This window comes from Ursus arctos, unplaced genomic scaffold (genome assembly GCF_023065955.2).
Source record: "Ursus arctos isolate Adak ecotype North America unplaced genomic scaffold, UrsArc2.0 scaffold_212, whole genome shotgun sequence".
NCBI classification, from domain to species: domain Eukaryota; kingdom Metazoa; phylum Chordata; class Mammalia; order Carnivora; family Ursidae; genus Ursus; species Ursus arctos.
The window spans coordinates 1-12490 of NW_026622889.1; the positions used below are offsets into that span (position 1 = coordinate 1).

General features: G+C 43.3%; 1 protein-coding gene across 5 annotated transcripts in view; it reads left to right on the plus strand.

Annotated features, from left to right (window-relative positions):
* The first annotated feature begins 8 nt into the window (after positions 1-8).
* The window catches only part of LOC125282347 (thyroid receptor-interacting protein 11-like), a 28301-nt gene continuing 15819 nt past the window's right edge, over positions 9-12490 (plus strand). For 2 of the 5 annotated variants that reach the window (XM_057316574.1, XM_057316572.1), the window contains exons 1-3: positions 9410-10604; positions 11265-11385; positions 11973-12182. The gene's annotated coding sequence lies outside the window, so the exon portion shown is untranslated. Of the gene's footprint in view, positions 7776-9308; positions 10605-11264; positions 11386-11972; positions 12183-12490 lie in introns of those variants that run through there. The other 3 variants (XM_057316573.1, XM_057316575.1, XM_057316576.1) reach the window with 3 other exon arrangements.

The window sequence follows — 12490 nt, forward strand, 5'->3', positions numbered from 1 at the left end:
GGCGTGCTCAGGGAGTGGCTTGGTGTTGTTGAAGGGTTCTGGCACCGGATGTCAGGGTTGGCCAGTCATTTGGAATGTTCCTTCCAACCAGACATCCATGTTTGAGGACTGTTCTCATCACTGGTCTGTGGTTCTTGCTTCAACTGCAGATGTGGCTTTTACCACTAGATGGCACTAGATGATGCCTTTGAGGACGGTGCTCCTCAAAGCACCAACAGAGAGCAATTGTCTCTGTTTTAATTATTGAAGTAATCCATCTATACAATGTTATATCAGTTTCAGGTGTGCAGCATAGTGATTTGACAAGTCTGTATACATTACACAGCGCTCACCACGATTAAGTATAGTCACTATATGTCACACAGTAGGGCATTGTTACAATTTTATTTGACCATATTCCAGACATTGTACTTTTCATCTTTGTGAGTTATTTATATAAGTGGAAGATTGTAACTCTTAATCCCCTTCACCAATTTCGCCCCCCCCCCTTTACCTCTGGCAACCATCAGTTTGCTTTCTTTCTTGAAGAGTTTGTTTTGTTTTGTTTGTTTGGAGAACAGATTTTTCATGACACTTATACCCAGAACACATACTTCGACCAAAGCTTCCTGAAACAGTCTTTAACTCTTACAGTATGTAGTCCATACTGATTTTTTCTAGTTTACTCTAGTTGACTGTATTTTCTAAGACGGTGATTTGCAAACTATTACATTGATTTTATGACATGGATGGGTCACAATTCATTGTTTGAAAAGCACCATTTTAGACAACTGAGCCTGTTCACCCTTGTAAAACTCTATAGGTCAGCTTTCCTTGACAATCTGGGTTTGCAGGTAATTGTGTCCCTTAGTGCGTACTTTGTGTGTTTCTGTGTTGAGTTGCTGCCTTGAGTAGCCGAAGGTATGTGCTTCCTTATGGGTGTCTGTGGATGTGGGAACATGGACGTGGGAGACTGGGGGGGACATGTTTGTACAGGATTTGCACCGACTGTAGTCAAGAGAGCAGTAAGCCTTGTCAGTGGATATAAAGAGAAAATAGAATATCTATCTGCTTCTGGGAGCTCAGAACCCAGCTGGGTGACATCATACACACACACACACCCACACCCACACCCTACCCCTTTCAGCTTACTCCTCAAGCAAGTGGAAATGAGCTGATGCGCTCAGGATATCATTTAGGATGTTTCAGGGTGTAAATAACAGAAAACCAACTCCATTTGGTTTATTTATTACTTTTTTTAAAATGTAAATTCAATTAGCCAACTTACAGTACATCCATAGATTCAGATGTAGTGTTCAGTAGTTTGTCAGTTTTATGTAACACCCAGTGCTCATCATATCACGTGCCCTCCTTAATGCCCATCACCGAATTATGTCACCCCCACACCCACCTCCCCTCCGGCAACCCTCAGTTTGTTTGCTAGAGTTAAGAGTCTCCTATGGTTTTTCTCCATCTCTGATGACTTCCCAGTCTGTTTTCCCTCCCTTCCCCTAGGTCCTCTGGCCTGTTTCTTATATTCCACATATGAGTGAAACCATATGATAATTGACTTTGTCTTACTGACTGGTTAGTGTACTTCGCTCAGCATAATACCCTCCAGTTCTATCCACGTGGATGTAAATGGTAAATTTTCATCCTTTCTGTTGGCTGGGTAATATTCCACATGGTATAGATGTGGTATAGATGGTAATACCACATCTTTTTCCATTCATCTATCGATGGCCATCTTGGCTCTTTCCACAGTTTGGCTGTTGTGGACATTGCTGATGTGAACATTGGGGTGCACGTGCCCCTTCGGGTCACTACATTTGTATCTTTGGGGTAAATACCTAGTAGTATAATTGCTGGGTTGTAGGGTAGCTCTTTTTTTTTTTTTAAGATTTTATTTATTTGTCAGAGAGAGAGAGCACAAGCAGGGGGAATGGGAGGCAGAGGGAGAAGGTGGCTCCCCGCTGAGCAAGGAGCCCGACGCGGGACGTGATCCCAGGAGTCTGGGATCGTGACCCGAGCCAAAGGCAGATGCTCAACTGACTGAGCCACCCAGGCATCCCAAGGTAGCTCTATCTTTAACTTCTTGAGGAACCTCCATACTGTTTTCCAGAGTGGCTGCACCAGTTTGCCTTCCCACCAACAGTGTAAAAGTGTTCACCTTTATCCTCATCCTTGCCAACATTTGTTTCCTGTCTTGTGAATTTTAGCCATTCTTACTGGTATGAAGTTTTATCTCATTGTGGTTTTGATTTGTATTTCCCTGATGCCAAATGATATGGAGCAGGTTTTCATGTGTCTGTTGGTCATTTGTGTGTCTTCTTTGGAGAAATATCTGTACATGTCTTCTGCCCGTTTCTGGATCATTTTTTGAGTTTTGAGTTTGATAAGTTCTTTATAGATCTTGGATACTAGCCCTTTATCTGATAAGACATTTGCAAATATCTTTTCCCGTTCTGTGGGTTGCCTTTTAGTTTTGTTGACTGATTCCTTTGCTGTGTGGAAGCTTTTTATCTTGATGAAGTCCCAATAGTTCATTTTTGCTTTTGCTTGCCTTGCCTTTGGAGATGTGTCTAGCAAGAAGGTGCTGCGGCTGAGGTGGAAGAGCTTGCTGCCTATGTTCTCTAGGATTTTGTGGGATTCCTGTCTCACATTAAGGTCTTTCATCCATTTTGAGTTTATCTTTGTGTATGGTGTGAGAGAGTGGTCAAGTTTCATTCTTTTTCATGTAGCTGTCCAATTTTCCCAGCACCATTTATTGAAGAGGCTCTCCTTTTTCCATTGGATTTCTTTCCTGCTTTGTCGAGGATCAGTTGACCATAGAGTTGAGGGTCCATGTCTGGGTTCTCTGTTCTGTTCCATTGATCCATGTGTCTGTTTTTGTGCCAGTACCATGCTGTCTTGATGGTTACAGCTTTGTAATGGAGCTTGAAGTCTGACATTGTGATGCCCCCAGCTTTGGTTTTCTTTTTCAACATTCCTTTGGCTCTTTGGGGTCTTTTCTGGTTCCATACAAATCTTAGGATTATTTGTTACAGCTTTGTGAAAAAGTTGATGGTTTTTTCATAGGGATTGCATTGAATGTATAGATTACTCTGTGTAGCATAGACATTTTAACAATATTCTTCCAATCCATGAGCATGGAACATTTTTCCGTTTCTTTGTGTCTTCCTCAATTTCTTTCATAAGTGTTCTGTAGATTTTGGAATACAGATCCTTGACCTCTCTGGTTAGGTATATTCTTAGGTATCTTATGGGTTTTGGTGCAATTGTAAATGGGATCGATTCCTTCATTTCTCTTTCTTCTGTCTCATTGTTAGTGTATAGAAATGCAACTGATTTCTGTGCGGTGATTTTATATCCTGCCGTGTTGCTGAATTCTTGTATGAGTCCTAACTATTTTGGGGTGGAGTCGTTTGGGTTTTCCACATAAAGTATTGTGTCATCTGCAAAGAGTGATTGTTTGACTTCTTTGCCCATTTGGAGGCCTTTTATTTCTTTTTGTTGTCTGATTGCTGAGGCTAGGACTTCTATTTGAGCAACTGTGGTGAGAGTGGGCATCCCTGTCGTGTTCCTGACCTTAGGGGAAAAGCTCTCAGTTTTTCCCCATGGAGAGTGATACTCGCTGTGGGCTTTTCGTAGATGTCTTTTATGTTACTGAGGTATGTTCCCTCTACCCCAACACTGTGGAGAATTTTAATCAAGAAAGGATGAATGATTTTGTCCAGTGCTTTTTCTGCATCAGTTGAGAGGACCGTATGCATCTTGTCCTTTCTTTTATTAATGTGATGTATCATGTTGATTTGATTTGCGAATGTTGAGCCACCCTTGCAGCACAGGAATAAATCCCACTTGGTCACGGTGAATACTTCTTTTAACGTACTGTTGTATCCTACGGGATAGTATGTTGGTGAGAATTTTTAAACCCATGGGGTCTTTGTCTGGTTTTGGGATCAAGGTAATGCTGGCCTTATAGAACAAGTTTGGAAGTTTCCCTTCCATTTCTATTTTTTGAAACAGCCTCAGAAGAATAGGTATGAGTTTTTCTTTAAATGTGTGGTAGAATTCCCTTGGGAAACCATCTGGCCCTGGACTCTTGTGTGTTGGGAGATTTCTATCACTGCTTCTATTGCCTTGCTGGTTATGGGTCTGTTCAGATTTTCTGTTTCTTCCTGGTTTAGTTTTGGTAGTTTGTAAGTTTCCAGGAACGCATCCGTTTCTTCCAGATTGCCTCATTTGTTGTCATATAGCTGCTCATAATATGTTCTTAAGATTGTTTGTATTTCCTTGGTGTTGGTTGTGATCTCTCCTCTTTCATTCATGATATTATTATTTTGGGTCCTTTCCCCTTTCTTTTGGATAAGTCTGGCTAGAGGTTCATCAGTCTTATTAATAATTTCAAAGAACCAGCTCTAAGTTCATTGATCTGTTCTACTGTTCTTCTGGTTTCGATTTCATTGATTTCTGCTCTGCTTTTTATAATGTCCGTTCTCCTGCTTGGTCTAGGCTTTATTTGCTGTCCTTTCTTTAGCTTCTTTAGGTGTAAGGTTAGCTTGTGTATTTGATACTTTTCTAATTTTTTTTTTGAGAAAGGCTTGTATTGCTATGTACTTTCCTCTTAGGACTGCTTTTGCTGTATCTCAAAGGTTTTGAGTAGCTGCGTTTTCATTTGCATTCGGTAAGAATTTTTTTCTTTTTTTTTTAAGATTTTATTTATTTATTTGACAGAGAGAGAGACAGCCAGCGAGAAGTGAACCCACGCAGGGGGAGTGGGAGAGGAAGAAGCAGGCTCTCAGAGAAGCAGGGAGCCCAATGTGGGGCTTGATCCCAGGACCCTGGAATCATGCCCTGAGCCAAAGGCAGACACTTAATGACTGAGTCACCCAGTTGCCTCGAATTTTTTAAAATTCTTCTTTAATTTCCTGGTTGACCCATTCATCTTTAGTAGGATGCTCTTTAGCTTCTGAGTGTTGGTGTTCCTTCTAAATTTCCTCTTGTGCTTGAGTTCCAGTTTCAAAGCATTGTGGTCTGAAAATATGCAGGGAATAATCCCAGTCTTTTGGTATTGGTTGGGACCTGATTTGTGACCCAGTGTGATCTGTTTTCGAGAATGTTCCATGTGCACTGGAGAAGAATGTGTGTTCTTTTGCTTTAGGATGGAATGCTCTGTATATATCCATGAAGTCCATCTGGTACAGCGTGTCATTCAGAGCCCTTGTTTCCTTGTTGATCATCTGCTTAGATGATCTGACCATTGCTGTGAGTGGGGTGTTGAAGTCCCCTATGATTATTGTATTATCATCAATGTGTTTCTTTAATTTGGTTTTTAATTGACTTATATAATTGGCTGCGCATATGTTAGGAGCATAAATATTTATAATTGTTAGATCTTCTTATTGGGTGGACCCTTTAAGTATGATATAACATCCCTCTTCCTGCCTTCCTATAGTCTTTGGTTTAAAATCTAATTTGTCTGATGTGAGCATTGCTACCCCAGCTTTCTTTTGAAGTCCATTAGCATCATAAATGGATCTGTACCCTCCTCACTTTCAATCTGGAGGTGTCAGAGTCTCTTGTAGATAGCATATGAATGGGTCTTGCTTTTTTATCCAATCTGATACCCTGTGTCTTTTGATTGGAGCATTTAGCCCATTTACATTCAGAGTAACTATTGAGAGATATGAATTTAGTGCCTTTGTAGTACCTGTAGAGTCCCAGTTTCTGTAGATCGTTTCTGTTTCTTTCTGGTTTACATTACTTTTGGGCTCAGTCTTCGCTTAGAGGATCCCTTTTAATATTTCTTGCAGGGCTGGTTTAGTGGTCATGTGTTCTTTCAGTTTCTGTTTGTCCAGGAAGCCCTTTATTCCTCCTTCCATTCTGAATGACAGCCTTGCTGGATAAAGTATTCTTGGCTGTATGTTTTTCTCATTTAGTACCCTGAATATATCATGCCAGCCCTTTCTGGCTTCCCAGGGCTCTGTGGATAGGTCTGCTGCCAGCCTAGTGTTGCTACCCCTTTAGGTTAGGAACCTCTTGTCTCGAGATGCTTTCAGGATTTTCTCTTTATGTCTGAAATCCGCAAGGTTCGCTCTTGTATGTTGGAGTGTTGATCTCTTTTTATTGATTTTGAGGGGGGTCCTCTCTATATCTTGGACTTGTATGCCTGTATCCATCCTGGGATAGGGAAATGCTCAGCTATGATTTGCTCAAATATACCTTCTGTCTCCCCTCTCTCTCTTTCTTTGTTCTCGGGGACCCCAGTAATCGTTTTGCATTATGGTATTGCTGATTTCTTGAAGCCTCCCTTCATGGTCCATTAATTGTTTTTCTCTCTTTCCCTCGGCTTCCTTCCTTTCCATCAACTTGTCTTCTATGTCACTTACTCTCTCTTCTGCCTCACTTACCCTAGGTGTTAGAGCATCCAATTTAGACTGCATCTCAGTTAAAGCATTTTAAATTTCAGCCCGATTAGATTTTATTTCTGCACTAAGATTCTCTAGTCTCTTTTATGCTTTTTTCAAGCCCAGCTAATAACTTTATAATAGTTATCCGGAATTCCAGCTCTGATATTTTACTTATATCCATATCAATTAGATCTGTGGCAGAGAGTATTGCCTCTGGTTCTTTCTTTTGTTGTGAATTCCTCCTTCTAGTTATTTTGCTCACAGAAGAATGGATGAACAGGAGAGCAAAATCAAAAATATTAACCACGACCCAAGCAAAATCCACACTAGACAAATCCAAAGAGGTCAGAAACCAAAAAAGAAAAAAAAAAAAGGGTAGGGGAGAAGAGAGAATATAATCTCCCAGGTGTTCAAAACAGGTGATCCACTTGGTCTTGGGTATATTTTAGTCTGTTTGTTAAAAGACACTAAATCCCAATAATGTAAAATCACCAATGTGTGTGTGTATGTATATATACATATACAGAAACATAAAATTGAATAAAGTGAAAAGAAGCCAAAAAGGAAGAATATATCTAATGTAAATGTAAAAAAATGAAAGTTAAAAAAAGACTTAAAAGCAAAGAGTTGATAATATACGAAACTAGTTGAAAAGGAAAAAAGAAAAGGAAAATTTTAAACTGAAAGATCAACAAATCACGAGAAAACCTTTGAATTTTATTTACTGTTTTCCCCTAGTGCTTGCTTCTAAACTTGGTGTTCACCTGTTTTTCCACATGGTTTTCTGGGGGAGGGGCCCACTGTGCTGATTCTCAGGTGTCTTTGCCTGGGGGGAGTTGTACCCTCCATTTCCAGGGGGCCAGGCTCAGTGTAAACTGCCTCTAGTTGGTCTGTATGGCTTTTGTTCCCTGAAGGCTTTCTGGGCCTCTTTAGAGGATGAAAACAAAAGTGGTCATGCCCTGATCTCCAGTCCCTGTGCTGAAAGATCATGGTTCCCTCTCTTCAGTAAACCCTCAGGGATAAGGGGTCTTCACTTTTGTGTATACCAAACTCTGCAGTCTCCTGCAGTGCATGCCTGCACTGATCCTCCCAGGAGAAGGCGGAGGGTCGCGGCTTTTCTGTCCTTTGCAGGGCCCCCACATGATAGCTGTTGCCTGACCAAGCCGCGGTTTGAGGTTTATGGCAATCCCCCTCCTCTGCTCCCTGACCCTAACAGATTTCCCGGCTCCAGTGCCTGGGAACTCTGCTGGCTCAGGTACCCCTGTTTTTCCTGTGACCCTAGGGATCCTGAGACCACACTGCCCCACCTGGGATTCTGCCCCACCTCGCCACCTGAGCACCTTTCAGGCAGGGACGTCTCTCACTTGGAGCAGATTTCTAAAGGTCTGATTTTGCACTCTGGGGTTATGTCACTTTCCTGTGGACGGCTCACACAGGCTCCCTCTCCCTGCAGATGATCTTCCCATATGTCCCCACAGATTCATTTCTCCGCACCTTCTACTTTGCAAAAAGTGGTCACATTTCTCTTTGTAGAATTCCAGCAATTCTTTCTGTACATCTCAGATTGAATTCATACGTGTCCGGAAAGACGTAATAGTTATCTAGCTAAATTACAGGGACCAGATGAATTGAGGTCCCCTGCTGTTCCATCATCTTGCCTCCCTCCCTCTATGTATTACTTTTTAAAAAATATTTATTTATTTTAGAGAGTGAGCAGGGGGATGGGCAAAGGGAGGGAGAATCCTGAAGCAGACTCCCTGCTGAGCACAGAGTCCGACACGGGGCTCAATCCCAGGACCCTGAGATCATGATGTGAGCCTAAACCCAAGGTAGCCACTGAATTGACGGAGCCACCCAGGTACACCTCCATTTGGTTGAAATGTTAAACACAGGGGTGCATGGGTGGCTCAGTCAGTTAAGCGGCTACCTTGGGCTCAGGTCATGATCTCAGGGTCCTGAGATCGAGCCCCCCATCAGGGTCCCTGCTCAGTGGGAAGTCTGCTTCTCCCTCTCCCTCTGCTACTTCCCCTGTTTGTGTTCTCTCAGTTATTCTCTCTCTCTCTCTCTCTCAAATAAATAAATAAAACCTTAAAAAATAAATAAGTGGTAAACATATATATTAATTCACAAGATAACTGATGAGGGGCAGAGCAGACTCCAGGCCCACAGTGACTTGGCATGGCCTTAGCGTTCCAGGCTCCTTCCCCTACGTCTTGTTGTCCTAAGGCTAGTTCCACTCAGGTTTGACAGAAGACCTTCAGGGATATTTGGACTTCAGCTCCCCGGCTTAGAACACCAAAACTTTGCTTCCTTGTAGCGTAGACCAGGGAGAGTTTAGGCTACCGTAGCATTTTCCGGTTGTATAGACCAGAGAGTACAGGCTACTCTAGCATTTTCTAGGTTGTAGCAGTTGTGTTTATTTGTTCCTGGTTTTCCCACTATGACCTGCTTAAGGGATGTGGAAGGACTGGTACCTAATACAGAGCCGGGGGAAATACTTAGGTAGTCATTCGTAAGTTTCACAAAACAATCCTGGATCTCCTTTCCTATGGACACAGAACTTCTGGTTGAGCAGAGTTGTCTGATTGGCTCTGGCCAGTGAGTTTGCTGAGGGAATAGGTGGTGGCAGGTCTTCTAGGTGAGGTATGAGGTGAGGTTATGTGCTCTCTAGGGTCCTGGAAAAAGAGTTAGCCGCATGAGTAAAGAGAGGAAAGAAATGGCCACTGTGGGGAGGTTGAGGGGCCGTGTATGTGAGCACCAAGAGGGATGGCCGAGTCTGTTGACATTGGTAAGGGAGCACCAAACGTGCCTCTGTTGGCCTTTTGAGGTAGATGATTTTCCTCCTCGACCTGGGTCCTGAGAACTGGGCCAGAACCTAATGACCTCTATTCATCTGCCTCCTTTCCTCTGTTCCAGGTTTGCAGTAAGCCTTGGCTACTGGCATGACCCTTACATCCAGCATTTTGATAAGACTGTCTAAGGAGAGGAGGTCCTCCGAAATTAACAGAGGCAAGTGACCCCCTCCCTCCCAACTTCCCCTCATCAGCCCAGAGGCCTGAGGTTTTAGGAATTCATGCTTAAAAAGAGAGTTCACTCTCTCCAGGCATATGAATGTGCTCCTATCGCAACATCCTCATGAACACAGTGTATTATGAACCTTTTCATTGTGGTTAATCTGATATGGGAAAATGTTATCTTACAGTAATTTTGTTTTGTAATCCTCTGATTTTGAGGGTGAAGTTGAAAATCATTTTTGTATGTTTAAGAGCCATTTATATGATCTTTCACTGTGAATTGTCTGTTCAAGGAAGGAATTACTTTTTTGGCTTTATTAAAGCGGTAATAACAGTTAGGCTCTGCAAGTCCTTTCTATCAAGGCAGAGAAAGGATTTGAGGTGGGAGGGTGACTCAGTCTCAGCCAGACTGAGAAATTAACCAAGTGACCACAGTCCTTGTGTGTGCCAGGAATCCTGGCCCTAAAGATGGAGCCTATGGGTAGATTCTATAAGAAATGCAAAGAACGTTTAACGTGGTGGTCCCTGAGAAAAAGGACGTGGATCTTACTTGGAGCTCAGGATGAACCCAGGCATTAGGAAGATGGGGCCAGGCCTGGCTCAGAGGCCTGAAGCCTCCCTCCTGGGCTCCTGAGGAAGCTTTCTATACCACTGCTGCAGAGGCAGGGACCCACCTCGGGGCCTTGGGAGCTGGGTGCCCGAGGCAGCATGTCAGCCAGCCTGCCTCTTCCTCTGCCTGGGCTGGCATCTCCAGACTGGGGCCCACTAGGAGAGTGCTTCCCAAACAGCGTGTGGTGAGCATTTTTAAAGTTTTTTCCCAATAATCAGCCTGTTGTGGATGATACTCTATAACATACAATAAAAATGATTTCCTCGAAAAATAAGAAGCCAGAGACACGTAAAATACAAGCTCAAATTGTGTAGTAGCAGAATCAATAGGACTGCAGTAAGTTTCTAAATGCTACTCCAATTTTGTTCTTAAAATAGTTAAGCGCAAGGCTTTAGAACACAGATTTTATCTTCCTTTCCCCCTCTTTTATTTCCCATCCCCTTTGCTCCAGCTCCCCACTCCGGAGCTAAACAAGTCCGTTTATTGGGCAACGTTTACTCCTGGCTTCCCCTCCCACCGATGCTCTGTGAGGCCTTTTTATAAACATAGTGGCTCTTACCCACACAGAATGGAGATGAAGGGAACACGGTAAGAAATACTTTTTTTGTTTGTTTTGACATTTATCTGCCCCATTTCCTGACCCCAAAATATTATTTTTGTCATGATCTCGCAATTCTGAGTTTGAGCCGAGTCCTGAGTAGCTTTCACCTAGCTATGAAAAAGCACGTTTCCAAAAGGAACATTTAGATCTGACATTTTGATGTAAAACACTTGTCTTTCCCATGTAAAATAATGGGACATTTTATTTTAATTTTTAAAGATTTTATTTATTTATTGGAAAGAGAGACCATGAGCAGGAGGGGCAGAGGCAGAGGGAGAAGCAGGCTCCCAGCTGAGCAGGGAGCCCGATGCAGGGCTTGATCCCAGGACCCTGAGATCCTGACCTGAGCCAAAGGCAGACGCTTAACCAACAGCCACCCGGGTGCCCCAAGGGGCAATTTATTTGTAAGATCGTTAATTCCATTAAATCATTAAATAGATTGTACTTACTTTGCTTGTAGCAGCTTTAAATTAAATTTAAGAAAGGAAGAGAATGTGAAAGTCACTCTTTCTCCCATGAAGTCCACAATAACCTGCTGACCCGGAGGAAGAGCAGAAGTGTCCTGATTTGCTTTTCTCCTGGCGTGTGCTCTGCAGGGATGATATCCCACCTCACTGAGCAATAGCTTGTCTCTGTCTCTCTCTCAGGATATTTCGCTCACGTCCATGGCGTCAGTCCGCTTATAAAGGCATTTCTACGGAAGACAGAATGTCATTGTCAAATTCTAAATCTTGGGACTGGGGTGGATACCACCTCTGGAGATTAAAGGTAAATGAAAATTCTGCCTCTTCTTTCCCAAATTGTTTCACCTGTGAAGGTGCCCGCCTGGTTCAGAAATGTTAAAATATATTCAGAGGGAATGCAGTGACGGTCTGTCTCGCGCCCCCGTCCCCAGATGCTTGCGCCTGCTGCCCCCGTCAGCCACATACTTAGTGTCCCCAAGCCCTGGTGAAGGATGGGTGCCTTTCATCTCATCCTTTGCTGTTACAAACAGGGCTTAGGATAAAAATCCTAGTAGACATTTCCTCTGCATGGGTGGAAGAACCCTGCCCGTGGAATTATGAGAGCCAGAGCCCCTGCATCTGCCATATTGGCAATAACGAAGATTTTATTGTCATCCTGCTAGTGTCTTTGGTACAGGCTGGAGGTGCACACGGCTGGGTGATTGTGCGATGACACAAAGGCCTTTTGCAGCTATTCCCTGATTTGGTCCCTCACCTGCTCTGTTAGGGAGCAAGAACAGGTGTAACTGCGCTCACTCACAGGAAAGGAGACGAGTCTGGTTAGTGGCAGAACTGGGACCAAATGGGCTGCAGCTCCTCTAAATCCAGGTTCCTTCCCTGTTCTCTACACAGAGCCTGTGCTTGTTCAGGGGGGTCTCTGCGGTCTGTTGGGCTGTGGTGCGTCTGTACCTCAGTGACCATGGTGTGGTGGAAGGAACGGGAGCAGAAGGCAGTGGCAGAACGTGTGCAGTGTGAGTGGAAGGCACTGGAGAAATGCCTCCTCTCGGCCCGACACCGTTTCGACTTGGTCCCGACATTTGGATTCTCCCCGCTGTCATGTAGGTGGGTTAATAATGAACAAATCTGACATTTTTATTCCTGGGAACAAGGTACATTGAGACTTAGGTACCCCTTCCAAGAAAAAGGTTCTCTCTCAGGAGTGAGGAAGGCGAACAGCACAGGGTCAGTAAGATATTGTGGAGGTGTTTTGTTTTGTTTGATAATTATATTGGTCCAAAGGGTTTTTTTAAATATATATGTTTCTTAAATAATAAAAAATAAACAATGCTTCTTTGCTTCTTGGAGCCTGGGCCTGTCGGGCCAAATTTAGCCCACTCAGCGTTCGTCGTAAATAAAGTTTTATTGCAACA